The 15,048-nt window shown below is 38.6% G+C and overlaps 1 protein-coding gene across 8 annotated transcripts in view; it reads left to right on the forward strand.

Annotated features, from left to right (window-relative positions):
- LOC112327473 (probable glutathione S-transferase) overlaps positions 1 to 15,048 on the forward strand; it is a 74,078-nt gene that overhangs the window by 7,508 nt on the left and 51,522 nt on the right. The window contains exon 3 of one of the 8 annotated variants that reach the window (XM_052450041.1): positions 2,099 to 2,236. The exons of the other annotated variants lie outside the window; for them this stretch is intronic. The gene's annotated coding sequence lies outside the window, so the exon portion shown is untranslated. Of the gene's footprint in view, positions 1 to 2,098; positions 2,237 to 15,048 lie in introns of those variants that run through there. 8 annotated transcript variants of the gene reach the window in all.

Genomic DNA, 15,048 nt, shown 5'->3' on the forward strand with positions numbered 1-15,048 from the left:
CTTGTCTTTCTCTCTAGTGTTTCTCTCTTATATTTTCCACACACAATAACATAAACTTAGTTGTCTATTTATACACAAATTGAAAGTAAGAAGAATCAAAGTTCAAGTGTCAACATATATAGTTGTTGGTGCTGTGAATGCGGATGGCGGTGTGAGAAGGCGGCTGGCGGTGACTGCAGGCGGTGGCTGCCATCTTTGACTTTTTGGATTGAGTTTAATGCAACACCGGGCAGATTTTGTTGACAAAAAGGTATGCTATTTTTTTTTGGTAAATAAAGGGTTCATCTTTTTTGTTTTTGATTTTGTTTTGATTTGAGGTATGACTTGATTAAACCCACATTGCAATTTTATCGGTTTCTGAGAATTAGAATTTTACATCATCAGTACAATTTAGCCCTAAGACTAATATCAAGGAAAATATTTGTGTTATATGAATATGCAGATATATGACCTCGGGAGGAACATATAGACAACAAAAGGAGAAGATCAGGAGTCAGCCAAGAAGGATTTCATTGACAGCCTCAAGCTGTTGGAAGGAGAGCTTGGAGACAAGCCTTACTTTGGGGGCGAGACCCTCGGCTACATTTATGTTAAGGACCACATGACAAAGGAAGTGCTTCTTTCCAGTTGGAGTAGAGATGGTTTATATGTTTTGTCTGAGTCGTCTGCAACGTCATTGCCTCAGGTTTTCTCATCTACATGTCTCTCTACTTCCGCTGATGTCTGACATCGTTGATGTGGGCATCCCAGTCCATGTATTCTGCATTTTTTATGCCAGAATGATGATTCTGCCAGCATCTACTTGTAAAAGCCAAAGGCCTTGTTTGATAAAATTGGTACGGCTGGCAGACCGATCTCCTTGGCAGAATTCAACTAATGTAAAACCTCCAGGCGAAAAATCATAAATTGACTAGTTTCATGTAAAACAAAACAAAATTCATAACTCTTGATTGATCTATTAGAAAATTCTGAAAATTTGTGTGAAGTCTTCTAAGATGATGCCTTAGCTTGGGTTAAAATTTCAGAATTTTTAGAGAAATTCAGAAAGTTGACGAAAAATCATAATTTGACTAGTTTTACGTTATTGGACGTAAGTTTTAATCCGACCATCAGATTGAGCTGAAATTTTATGATGAACCTTAAAATATATTGAATAAAATCTGGTTAAAATTTTAGGATGAACGGAGAGTGCTAGCAAAAAAATAAGGACAGTCAAATAAAAGGAAAATACTCATTAAGGGTAAAATGGTTATTTGCCATTAAAAAGAAAACAAATAAACTCTCATTCTCTTTTATAAACTGCCGACTGGGCAGAAGAAAAATATGAAAAGAAAGAACAGAAAAGAACGTGAGAGAAAGAGAGAAAAGTAAGGAAAAACAATAAGAAAATTGAGAGAATAACCTTGTAAACTTGCAAGTTCAACTTATAAAATACTAAATCAAGTGAAGGAAGGAGGAATTGAGAAAGGGAATTCGACTAACTTTGGAAGAGAAGAGAAATTAATTGGAAGAAAGTCAAAAGGTAAGCATGAGAAGTTTGGATTTAATGTTTGATTTATATGTTTTTTTTAAAGCTTACTTGATTAAGTTAGGAAGTAATTTCATGGAATTTTACTTTAATTTCCCTTAAATCCTTGATTCTTGAACTTAGGGTTCTTATGTGAATTTGGGGGAATTAGGAGGGGAAGGAAAAATGATGAAGTTGAAGTGGAGTAGAATGAAAAAAAGTTGAAATAACAAGTAAATGAAGAAAAATTTGGGGGAGGAAAAGAAACATCACATTCGACCAAATGAAGAAAAAAGTGGAAGAATGAGTTTTGATGTTAATGTTTAGAAAACCATGTTTAATCATGATATTTGAAATATGTAAGAAAAAATAGCGCTCATGAGGTAAAACAAGACACAAAATAAAAATGTTGAATGATTCCAGGAATGATGAATAGAGACATAATAATAGAATGTTAAATGAGAATCTCAAAGAACTGTGATTGCTCATCGTTGAATATATGTTTAATTACCTATGCATGTATTATGTGATTTTCCTTCTATGCTATATTTTATTCTTACTATATTTAATCTATACATTATGAAATTGCAGGTCCTTCAGATTCACGCCAGGAGTAGTGTTTTAGGTCTAGTCTCCTTTTGTATGATTAAATAAAAAGATGAACATTAATGTATTTTGTCTTTAAGGAACTAAATAACTTAATATGTAATAGTACTCCTTTTACATTAAGTGTCAAGACATAAAAATATACTATTTTGTATTTGTAATCTTAATGTTTGTTTACTTTCATTTATTATGAATTATGTGTGTTAATGGTAAAGAAATGAACATGTGAAATGTTATGCATGTACAATGAATGATGTGTTGTTGAGGTTCTACATGATTATGATATGATTGAGAAATGAGTATAATTGTACAGGATGATTGTCGATAACTTGGGACCTCCAGGTATAAGGGAAACTCTGCCGAAATTTCGGCGGGAATTTCGGCAAGTCTTAGATAAGTTTGATGGAAGAAAAAAAAACCCCATTTTTTTAAGTTATGGCTCAAAGTTCTTTTATGAATGTATTAAATTACGGGGTGTTACAAGGACACTGGTTCTCCTCTGGTTCTCCCTCTCGGACAATAGGAAATTTTGGGCAGCAAGGTAACCCTTTTTGTGGGTATAATCGCAATGTAAAGTGTCAGCTGTGTTATGAATATGGGCATACTGCCCAACAGTGTTCTCGGTTGGCTACTCATCCTCTCCAAGCCAATGCCAATCTCGTATTTAATAATGCCTTTACAACTACTCTTGTCACTTGGTTTCCTGATACAGGTGGAAATCATCATGTAACGCCGGATCTTGCGAGCATGATGAGTTCAAAACCTTACCTTGGTAATGATCATTTGCATGTGGGTGATGGTTGTCGCACCCTCCCGAGAGCTCGACGTCGCGGCGACCCGTCCTCGTAGCCGTGATTGATTGTTGGGGTCTTTCTGTTGTGAAAAAGGGAGTCGCCACCTAGTATTAAGGTCACTAGAAAACCTAACTGGTCTTTCAGAGATCCTAAGGCAAGGGACTGGTTGCGTAAAGGGAAGGTTTTAGCACCCCTAGTACGCCCTACCTAAGGTAAGCTGCTTGGTGTTTGATTTGCCTTATAACTGTCATGGTGTTGATGTTCTCTAATCCCATCCGTTTCCTAGGATAAGTCTGCTCTGATGAACGAAATCTAGGGTGCTTTAAAAACCTATTTTTGTCTTAATGTTTTGTACTCTCACGGCTCGCAAACCGTGGAGTAAAAAATTTTGAAATGTCCTCGATTATAATCAAGGCTTCTTTCAAGGATGTGTGTAGATTTATTATTCCTAGAAAATTATTTTGGATATTTACCACTCCGGGTTTCTTTATCCAAATATTAAAAGTGAATAATAACAAATTATCCCCAATAATATTTTGGATATTCGTCCTATAAGGATTTCTTTATCCAAACATTAGTGGTGAATAATAACAAATTATCCCCAATAATATTTTGGATATTCGTCCTTTAGGGATTTATTTATCCAAACATTAGTGGTGAATAATAACAAATTATCCCCAATAATATTTTGGATATTCGTCCTTTAGGGATTTCTTTATCCAAACATTAGTGGTGAATAATAGATGAATTCCCCAAAAATAAGATTTTTATATTTTTTGGAATATTGGCCAATACCCTTTGGAGTTTTACAAACATGTTGTAAAATCCAGAAATGCAAGAAAAATGATTTTTGTTGTGTTTAAGAAATCCATGCGAAAACACATTTTTGAAACTTCAAATATTTGTTTTTTAGATAAAAAAAACGTAAAAACAATGTTAGGGTATTGGCCGTATGCATGAAAACAAAACATTTTTTTTAATAAACATTTTTTTTTGTTGACGAAAACCGGGTATTTTAATACCGGATTTGTATATTTACAGTATAAAAATACAAACCGATATTGACCAAAATACAGTAATAAAATTACAGAAAAATCACAAATTCTTTGAAATAATTTTTGAAGAATTTTTATTTTTTATTATTATTAATTTTTTTTTTGGGCTGGGCCCATGTGGCTGGGCTGAACCCAGCAGCCCTCACGTGAACAGTGAAATAACATTTCACTGAATTATTTTTGAAGTGAACAGTGAAATAGCATTTCACTGTTCAAGTGAATTATATTTCACTTGAACAGTGAAATGCAAGGAAATGTACAGCGACGAAGGGGGCAAACCTGGTGGCGGTGGAGAGGAAGTGCTCTGTTCCTGGTAGTGTTGGTGTCGCGGCGGCTGGCTGTGACGGTGGTCGGTGGCTGAGGATGACGGTGTGCTTCCGGTGATTGCAGCGGTGGAGGCCGGCGTTGGAAGTAGAGGAAGAAATCTGCAGAAATTGGGCGAAAATGCTGGTTTTTTGGCTGACTTTGGACCCGATTTTCTCCTCCCCCAGGTCTTCAACAGAGATTCTATTTATAGGCGGTTTAAGAGGGCCATATTGTCTATATTGGGGAAAGTTTTCAGCCCTTGATCCGACTCGAGGAATCCAAACCGTTGGTTCAAAGTGTGCACCTCGAGCTGCCAAATTTGGCAGCTCAAGGCTGTGAACTGCCCGAGGTGGCCACTTAGAGCCACTCAACGGAGCTGTTTCTAAATTTTTCAAACCGACCGGACCATCCTCCGGGATAAAGGGGTTTCAGGTGGACATGTTGGTGCATGTTTTGTCGGATTTGAAGGCCATACGAGCCGGAAAATGCGCCTGGAAAGCAGCCACTCGGGCACCTTTTCGAGGAAGAAAGTGAACAGTAACTGGTTCATTTTTTTTTAAATGCAAAACGGCGCCGTTTTTTATAAAAATAGGGATTTCTTTGCCAATTCTCAATTTAGTCCTCCGACTTTCAGTTTCGTTCAATCTCATCCCTACTTGACCATTAAACTTTCAATTTCTTCAATTTGGCCCCCGAATTTTGTTAATTGCAGCCCCTATACTTGCGCGCCTTTTCCAATGTGGTCCTTGGTTTTGGATTTCTTCAATTAAGTCCCTAATTGGCCCTTAAACTTCAATATTTATGCAATTAAGCCCTTGATTTAACCAAATCAACTCTCAAAAATTATAATTTGACCCCAGAACTTTAATTTCTTCCAATTAAAGCCTAAATTGACTTAAAACTCAATTTTCCTTGCAATCAAAACCTCTATAAATTCAAATAAACCTTCAATAAAATCCAATTGAGTCCATAAACATCCAATTTTGGCCCTTTTCTCTTCAAATTAAATTTTCTCTTCCAACAGGGCTCTTCTCAGTCAAATATATACTGTAAAATTTCACTCCTTGCATTTCTGAACCTCCTCAATCAATTTTTTTTTGATTCTTTCTGAGCGCTCCCACCTCTTATTATTTTTCTAATCTCCTTTGGCTTTTTATTTTTGTTTTTTGTGGGGACCCAAAAATGGGTTACAACAGATGCCCCCTCTTTATAATGCTTACGGAGCAAGGGTTTTGCGCAGTAAGTTTTATAAAGATAAACCCAAAACGGAACTCCCGAAACTGATCTGGTCGAAGTTTGATTCATCTGAAACTTGTCTTTTACAGCAATCCTCCTTAGCCCCCAAAAACTATGATCAAAATTTAGTCATCTTGAGATCCCTTCTGGCCATCTCCTTTGAATTCTCACTTCAGTTTGATCAACATGGAATTCCATCCGAGATCCCTTCCGGCTGTCTCTAAAAAGTCATATTTGTAGTTTGTCCAAACTGAAATCCCATCTGGCGATTTCCCTTAGCCAAAGCTAAAATCGGTATTACGGTTGGGTTAACCTGAGATCCCTTCTGGCGACCTCCTTAGCCAAAACCTATATTTGTAGCTTACTCACTTTGGAATCCCATCCGGTGATTCAAAACTAAACTCTGTGGGGTTGGGTTAACCTGAGATCCCATCTAGCGATCTCCTTTAACCACAACCAAAACAAAAAAATGTGTGTGGTCTCATTATGATGGGTGACCTACCCGAGTGGAGAAGGGGAAGAGTGGTCTCATTCTTATGGGTGACCTACCCAAAGGGGAAGAATGGCCTCATTATTATGGGTGACCTACCCAAGTAAAAAAAGATGGAGAATGGTCTCATTCTAATGGGTGACCTACCCAGAAAAAAAATGATGGTCTCATTGTGATGGGTGACCTACCCAAGTGGAAAAGGAAAGAGTGGTCTCATTCTTATGGGTGACCTACCCAGGGGGAAGAATGGCCTCATTATTATGGGTGACCTACCCAAGTAAAAAAAAGATGGAGAATGGTCTCATTCTAATGGGTGACCTACCCAGAAACAAAATGATGGTCTCATTGTGATGGGTGACCTACCCAAGTGGAAAAGGAAAGAGTGGTCTCATTCTTATGGGTGACCTACCCAGGGGGAAGAATGGCCTCATTATTATGGGTGACCTACCCAAGTAAAAAAAAAATGGAGAATGGTCTCATTCTAATGGGTGACCTACCCAGAAACAAAATGATGGTCTCATTGTGATGGGTGACCTACCCAAGTGGAAAAGGAAAGAGTGGTCTCATTCTTATGGGTGACCTACCCAGGGGGAAGAATGGCCTCATTATTATGGGTGACCTACCCAAGTAAAAAAAAGATGGAGAATGGTCTCATTCTAATGGGTGACCTACCCAGAAACAAAATGATGGTCTCATTGTGATGGGTGACCTACCCTAGTGGAAAAGGAAAGAGTGGTCTCATTCTTATGGGTGACCTACCCAGGGGGAAGAATGGCCTCATTATTATGGGTGACCTACCCAAGTAAAAAAAAGATGGAGAATGGTCTCATTCTAATGGGTGACCTACCCAGAAACAAAATGATGGTCTCATTGTGATGGGTGACCTACCCAAGTAAAAAAAAGATGGAGAATGGTCTCATTCTAATGGGTGACCTACCCAGAAACAAAATGATGGTCTCATTGTGATGGGTGACCTACCCAAGTGGAAAAGGAAAGAGTGGTCTCATTCTTATGGGTGACCTACCCAGGGGGAAGAATGACCTCATTATTATGGGTGACCTACCCAAGTAAAAAAAAAGATGGAGAATGGTCTCATTCTAATGGGTGACCTACCCAGAAACAAAATGATGGTCTCATTGTGATGGGTGACCTACCCAAGTGGAAAAGGAAAGAGTGGTCTCATTCTTATGGGTGACCTACCCAGGGGGAAGAATGGCCTCATTATTATGGGTGACCTACCCAAGTAAAAAAAAAGATGGAGAATGGTCTCATTCTAATGGGTGACCTACCCAGAAACAAAATAATGGTCTCATTGTGATGGGTGACCTACCCAAGTGGAAAAGGAAAGAGTGGTCTCATTCTTATGGGTGACCTACCCAGGGGGAAGAATGGCCTCATTATTATGGGTGACCTACCCAAGTAAAAAAAAGATGGAGAATGGTCTCATTCTAATGGGTGACCTACCCAGAAAAAAATGATGGTCTCATTATGATGGGTGACCTACCTAAGTGGAAAAGGAAAGAGCGGTCTCATTGTAATGGGTGACCTACCCAAGATAAAGGAAAGAGCGGTCTCATTGTAATGGGTGACCTACCCAGGTGGAAGAATGGTCTCATTGTAATGGGTGACCCACCCAAAAAAAACATAGAGAATTGGTCGCATTGTAATGGGTGACCTACCCAGAAAAATGTTGACAATGGCTCAAAGGCGCACTTGAAAGGAGGTAGGGTTAGAAAACACACTACCTAAGAAGTGAGGGCTCAAAGGCGCGCTCAAAAGGAGGTAGGGTTAAAAAACACACTACCTGAATGGTGGTGGCTCAAAGGCACACTCGGAATGAGGTAGGGTTAGAAAACGCACTACCTAAGAAGTGAGGGCTCAAAGGCACGCTCAAAATGAGGTAGGGTTAGAAAACGCACTACCTGAGAAATGGTGATGAAACACCGATCTGACACATGTTGAAAGCAATGCATTATGGTCAATATGCATGTATGTTTTTGTTACCTATCTTGGAAACATAGGTCCCCCTTTCATCGTAAACTTCTTCGAGCTCTTGTTTCAACCTTTTCTCATGAACTGAAATATACCATATCCTCTTAATGAAGAGATCTCTGGTTTCTTATGGGGCCCTTTCTTGCTTCATTGAGTATTGTGCTTTATTATTATTTCAAAAGGAAAACACAAAAGATTTGGTTTTGTTCATGAAAACTGAAACTTTCAATGCAATTATCAATTCTCATAAAAGATGCTTTTTTTAGAAGTTTTTTATTACGATACCCCTTTTGGGCTTTGGTTCACTATGGACCCCTATGTGCACTTCGTGCACTTCTTGCCCCCTAGTGTGGTGTACATAAATATGCCAAGTTTTAGATTTGATTTGATTCTCTCCAATTGATGGAGTCATCTCCTTAGTCATGTGTAAGAAAAGAGTTTGTTTAAGTAAAATATTTCAAATGCGATGAGATCATGCTTTTTATGAAGAAAGGTTTAGAAAATTCATGGCCAAACTTTATTTTATTGATTGGGAGATTACGGAATACATCAAGCGTAATATTTCCTTACAGAGTCAGAATTCACTAGCCTAACTAAATCTTCTCCATCCATTCTAGATAACAGCAAAGCTCCTCCCAAGAATGCTTTCTTCACCACGTAAGGGTCCTCATAGTTCGGCGCCCATTTACTCTGATCTTCTCCTGGTAAAGGCAATATTTTCTTCAGTACAAGATCTCCTTCGTGGAATCCTCGAGGTCGAACCTTTTTGTCGTATGATTTGGCCATCCTTCTTTGGTAAAGTTGATGATGACAGATTGCGGCTATCCTCTTTTCACTGATCAGATTCAGCTGTTCATATCTAACTTTTGCCCATTCTACCTCTTCCAGCTCAGAGTCTACCAGTACTCTCAATGAGGGGATTTCCACTTCCAAAGGCATAACTGCCTCCATTCCATATACCAACGTGTACGGGGTGGCTCCTATTGAGGTTCGGACTGTGGTGCGATACGCATGAAGGGCAAATGGCAACATCTTATGCCAATCCTTATAGGCGACTACCATCTTCTGAATAATCTTTTTGACATTCTTGTTAGCAGCTTCTACCGCACCATTCATCTTTGGTCTATACGGTGAAGAGTTGGAATGCTTGATTTTCCATTTAGTGCAGAGTTCTATTATCATCTTGCCATTGAAATTCTGGGCATTATCAGTTATAATCTTTTCTGGTGGACCATATCGACAAATCAAATCTCTCTCAATAAATTTCTTCACTACTTTTTGCGTCACATGAGCAAATGACCCGGCTTCTACCCATTTTGTAAAGTAGTCGATAGCTACGAGAATAAACCTATGACCATTGCTGGCTTTTGGGTTTACAGGTCCAATCACATCAATTCCCCACATCGCGAAGGGCCATGGAGATGTCAAGTTAAATAAAGGAGTTGGAGCGGCGTTGATTTTGTCACTGTATACTTGGCACTTATGACATTTTCGGACATAGTCGATGCAATCCTTTTCTAATGTCATCCAGAAGTAGCCGGCTCTTTGTATCTTCCTAGCCATCACATGTCCATTAGCATGGGTTGAGCAAATCCCTTCATGGACTTCTCGTAACGCGCTTTTTGCCTCAAATTCATCCAAACATCTCAACAAAGTCCCGTCGAATGATTTCTTATACAAAATCTCCCCATCAAGATAAAAATCCATTGCCAACCTCCTCAAGGTCTTCTTGTCGATTTTGGATGCCCCCATGGGATATGTCTGGTTTTGGATGAAATTCTTGACATCATAGTACCAAGGGTTTCCATCCACTTCTCTTTCGACTGAGCAACAATGAGCTGGGTTATTTCTGATATTGATGTGTACTGGTTGTACCTTGTGCCCAAAGTCTATTTTGGCCATAGATGCTAGTGTAGCCAAAGCATCTGCAAACTGGTTTCCTTCCCTTCCTAGATGGGTGAACTCTATTTCCTCAAATTCTCCAGCCAGTTTAGACAAATATTCTTGGTAAGGCCTTAACTTCTCTTCCTTGGTTTGCCATTCTCCTTTTACTTGGCAAATGATCAACATTGAGTCTCCATACACATCTATCTTTCTGATGTTTAGCTCCAATGCAGCCTCTAAACCGAGAATGCAAGCTTCATACTCAGCCGTGTTGTTGGTGCACCCGAACTGTAGCTTAACTGAAACCGGATACTGCTTCTTATCAGGAGAGATTATCACCGCACCCACTCCGTTACCACATACATTTACAGCACCATCAAAGTACATAATCCACCAATTTGATTTCTCTTCCTCGATTGAAAGCACATCTTCATCGGGAAATTCAAAGTCTAATGATTCATAATCTTCTATAGCATGGTCAGCCAGGTGATCGGCAATAATACTCCCTTTTACAGCTTTCCTTGTCATATATACTATGTCATACTCAGCCAATAGAACTTGCCATCTTGCAATTCGGCTTGATAAATAGGGCTTTTCACAAATGTACCTCAACGGGTCTAATTTGGAAATTAACCACGTGGTGTGATACAACATATACTGACGTAATCTCTTTGCAGCCCATGACAGTGCGCAACACAGCTTCTCAATCACAGTATACCTAGACTCACATTCCGTGAACTTCTTGCTTAAGTAATAAATGGCCCTTTCCTTCCTTCCGGTTTCATCGTGTTGCCCAAGCACACATCCCATTGCTGTTTCTGTTACTGTTAGGTACAATATCAATGGCCTTTCTGGTACAGGAGGAACAAGCAGGGGTGGATTCAACAAGTACTGCTTGATTTTCTCAAAAGCCTCTTCGCACTCCTTATTCCAAATTCCAAATTCCAGGGTTCTTCTTTCTTAACAAACGAAAAATCGGGTCCCAAGTCGTGGTTAATTGGGATATAAACCGAGCAATGTAATTCAATCTTCCTAAGAAACCTCTCACATCCTTCTCAGTCTTGGGAGGTGGCATAGATTGAATAGCTTTTACTTAACCGGGGTCCACTTCTATCCTTTTATCACTCATCATAAATCCCAACAACTTCCTAGATTTCAACCTGAATTAACACTTTGTGGTTAAGCCTCAACTTATACTTCTTTCGAGACAAATCCTTCAATATTTGGACATGATTCTCTCTTTCTCTAGGTTTAGCAATCATGTCATCCATATCTTCAATTTTTCTCTTATTTTTTTCATTGCCCGAATCTATGGTTTCAAGCTCCTCTCTGGCGGGTTTCCGAGCTTGTTCACGTTGTCCTATTTTCATCTACATCTTCCTCTTCTATAGCTACTATGTATTCTTAAGTTTGGCCATTCATTCTCAGTGTAAAGTGTAGATGTTTGTTTTGAAAGATCCGATTTGAAAATGGAAAGTGATGTGTAAAAACATCAAGATGAACTTTTGAAAATGCATGATCTCATTAAAGGAAAAATTGTCTCAAAACATTTGCTTGAGCAAACCGATTAGATGCGCAACATCATTCCAAACTCCTTCAAGCTTTCTCTGGTACTGAGCTTTTGGGTGTAACCTTTCTTCATTTTCCAACCTTTTCTCTAATTGAGTGTCGTGGATTCTAGAAGGGGGACCTATGTTTCTCAGTCTGCATATGCGTGTATAGATGTATAAGAAAATGCATGATATAATGCATGATTGTGATAAGAATACATTTGTATATTGGGTATGGATGCAACTTTCTTGTGAACGAATAATAGCCACCACCTTATAAACATAGGTTCTTTTGTCACATTGCTAGGAGTACTACCTTTCAAGTCGTTTGCTTGAATCATATTCACCAAGAGACAGATTTTGCATAAGAAGATAGGTCAACGCCCTTTTCATTAATGCTTGATAAGTTTATTACATTTATAAATGAAAAAAGGAAATACAACATATTAATCCCTTTCCTCCACAAACTCTCTAGCCAAAGGTAAAAAGGCATAGCCGCGATTCTCAATCTTCCCTAGAAAGGCATCAGTTTCAGCTAGGCTTCGGCGATAACGAATGATGTCCCCTCCCACATTCCGCGCATTAATTATAATAATTCAAGCATGTGCAGCAACTTCGTCCATTTGCTCATCTGTCTTGGTCATCTTTTCTATGAGCAACATATTGGTCTTGTTCAAAGCAGTGTTGTTGGAAATGCTCTCCTTTTATCCCCTTCTAGCATCATTTTTTTTCCAACATTGTCTTGTCTTTTCTATTTTTGCTCAACTCTATCCAAAGTTTTTCCACTTGTCTTCTCAACTCTTCTTCATTATTGACCCTTTTCCTTTTAAGAGGCTCTTCTATAGTTTGAGGAGATTTGACTCCTACCCAAGGCATGGCTGAAGATGATAAATCTCTCCATCTTGCATATCCTTCACTTGCACTTGGATCCTTCAAACCTTCTATCTCAACCAAAACTAGATACTTCCAATCTTGTTTGATGATCTCCAAGACTTCTTGTGCAATGGGATCTTTGAACAAACCAAAGAATTGAGCAATTCCCATAGTCCTTGGAACAAATTGCATGCCCCCAAGTTGCTTTATGACCAGGGCAGGAGCATAACTCATTAGGACTTTCACTGTCGTTACCCATGGGGCTCTCCACTTGAAATCACTATTAGGCAAACCTTCTAATTTGTCAACCCAACCTTGGTTGTCTAGATCTCCCTATTCTTCTTCTTCTACCAACTTCAGGGGTTTTTGGGTGAACCACCAAAAATTATTGAAGACAGGTTTTTTTGTTTCGATATGGCTAACCATCCAGATATACAACAACTGCGTGCAACATCTCATTGCTCCTTTTCTGGTCCTCCTACAATGATTAAGCGTCAAGATGGTTTCAGCTAAAATAGCAGCCACTGGATTGATTTGTGTATTTTCATACTCTACATAAGCAGCAGCGGCCTCCAAACTCACTAAACCCGTCTGACTTGGGAACAACACAAGGCCAAATATGCCCAAGGCAATCAATCTCTCCTTTTCTAATCCTAACTTCTTTTCTAGTTCAATTTCTAGCATCCTCCATTTCAGACCGGTAGCATTCTTTTCCAAAAACTTTTCCAAGTTGGAGATTCTGAGCAGTTTTGACAATTCGGGGATGATCTTGTCCGATCTCAAAGGCAAATAAATCTGATACAGATTGTTTGGAAACTCAGTCAAAACGTCCGTATTTATGGCTCGCACGGTAGTCTGGATCATAAGTCTATGTTTCCAAAAGAAAAACACTGGTAGTCTGGATCCCAAAAATGAATTATGGCTCGCACGGCTGGGTTTAAAACTTCTACCCTGGCAATTTCCATCAAACGTCCGTATTTATTAAAAAAATGCATCCTTATCCACATCCTGAAAGTGAGTCGTTAACTTGTTCACCTCATTCATAATGCAATTCAGGTTCTTGATTGGTGACAGTTTCTTAGCATCGCTTCTAAGGCAGTCTCCTTCAGTCAATTGTGACAGTTCAGAATTTTTTAGCAATGGTGGCCATTTCGTTCACAAGTCCTGTGGTTCAAAATGCCTTGGGGTTTGGATGCAAAAGATATTATGGAGCATACAACCTTAAGGATAGGTTCTAGTTCCTTTACGTGAGACATAGGGTAGGTTTACTATTTGGTCTCTAAAAAAGGGTCTCTTGCTGTCCCAGTGATCGCCCTCGTAAAGGCAATATGGGGGTTCAGCAGATAGTGGGATGGCACATGTACCAATCACTATCAGTCTAAACACTCAGCAAAGAGTTGGGGTTTACACAAACTTAAACCTTGACTCAAGTCATAAGGCAAGCTGCTAGTCCCCCACCTAACTTAAAGTTTAATGTGTGTGCCCTCAAAAAAGATAATAATCATAAAGTGATGAATGACTATATCATGTATGACAGAATGTAAAGATGCATGCTAAAGCTTTTAAACAAAGTATCATTCATATAAGAAAACAACAACACATGGCAAAACACAAACAAAAAAACAATTACCAAGCTTAGTCCAAGGGTCCCCAGTGGAGTCGCCATCCTGTCGCACCCTCCCGAGAGCTCGACATCGCGGCGACCCGTCCTCGTAGCCGTGATTGATTGTTGGGGTCTTTCTGTTGTGAAAAAGGGAGTCGCCACCTAGTATTAAGGTCACTAGAAAACCTAACTGGTCTTTCAGAGATCCTAAGGCAAGGGACTGGTTGCGTAAAGGGAAGGTTTTAGCACCCCTAGTACGCCCTACCTAAGGTAAGCTGCTTGGTGTTTGATTTGCCTTATAACTGTCATGGTGTTGATGTTCTCTAATCCCATCCGTTTCCTAGGATAAGTCTGCTCTGATGAACAAAATCTAGGGTGCTTTAAAAACCTATTTTTGTCTTAATGTTTTGTACTCTCACGGCTCGCAAACCGTGGAGTAAAAAAATTTGAAATGTCCTCGATTATAATCAAGGCTTCTTTCAAGGATGTGTGTAGATTTATTATTCCTAGAAAATTATTTTGGATATTTACCACTCCGGGTTTCTTTATCCAAATATTAAAAGTGAATAATAACAAATTATCCCCAATAATATTTTGGATATTCGTCCTATAAGGATTTCTTTATCCAAACATTAGTGGTGAATAATAACAAATTATCCCCAATAATATTTTGGATATTCGTCCTTTAGGGATTTATTTATCCAAACATTAGTGGTGAATAATAACAAATTATCCCCAATAATATTTTGGATATTCGTCCTTTAGGGATTTCTTTATCCAAACATTAGTGGTGAATAATAGATGAATTCCCCAAAAATAAGATTTTTATATTTTTTGGAATATTGGCCAATACCCTTTGGAGTTTTACAAACATGTTGTAAAATCCAGAAATGCAAGAAAAATGATTTTTGTTGTGTTTAAGAAATCCATGCGAAAACACATTTTTGAAACTTCAAATATTTGTTTTTTAGATAAAAAAAAACCTAAAAACAATGTTAGGGTATTGGCCGTATGCATGAAAACAAAACATTTTTTTTAATAAACATTTTTTTTTGTTGACGAAAACCGGGTATTTTAATACCGGATTTGTATATTTACAGTATAAAAATACAAACCGATATTGACCAAAATACAGTAATAAAATTACAGAAA

The sequence above is a fragment of the Populus trichocarpa genome, chromosome 1 (genome assembly GCF_000002775.5).
Source record: "Populus trichocarpa isolate Nisqually-1 chromosome 1, P.trichocarpa_v4.1, whole genome shotgun sequence".
Taxonomy (NCBI): Eukaryota; Viridiplantae; Streptophyta; class Magnoliopsida; order Malpighiales; family Salicaceae; genus Populus; species Populus trichocarpa.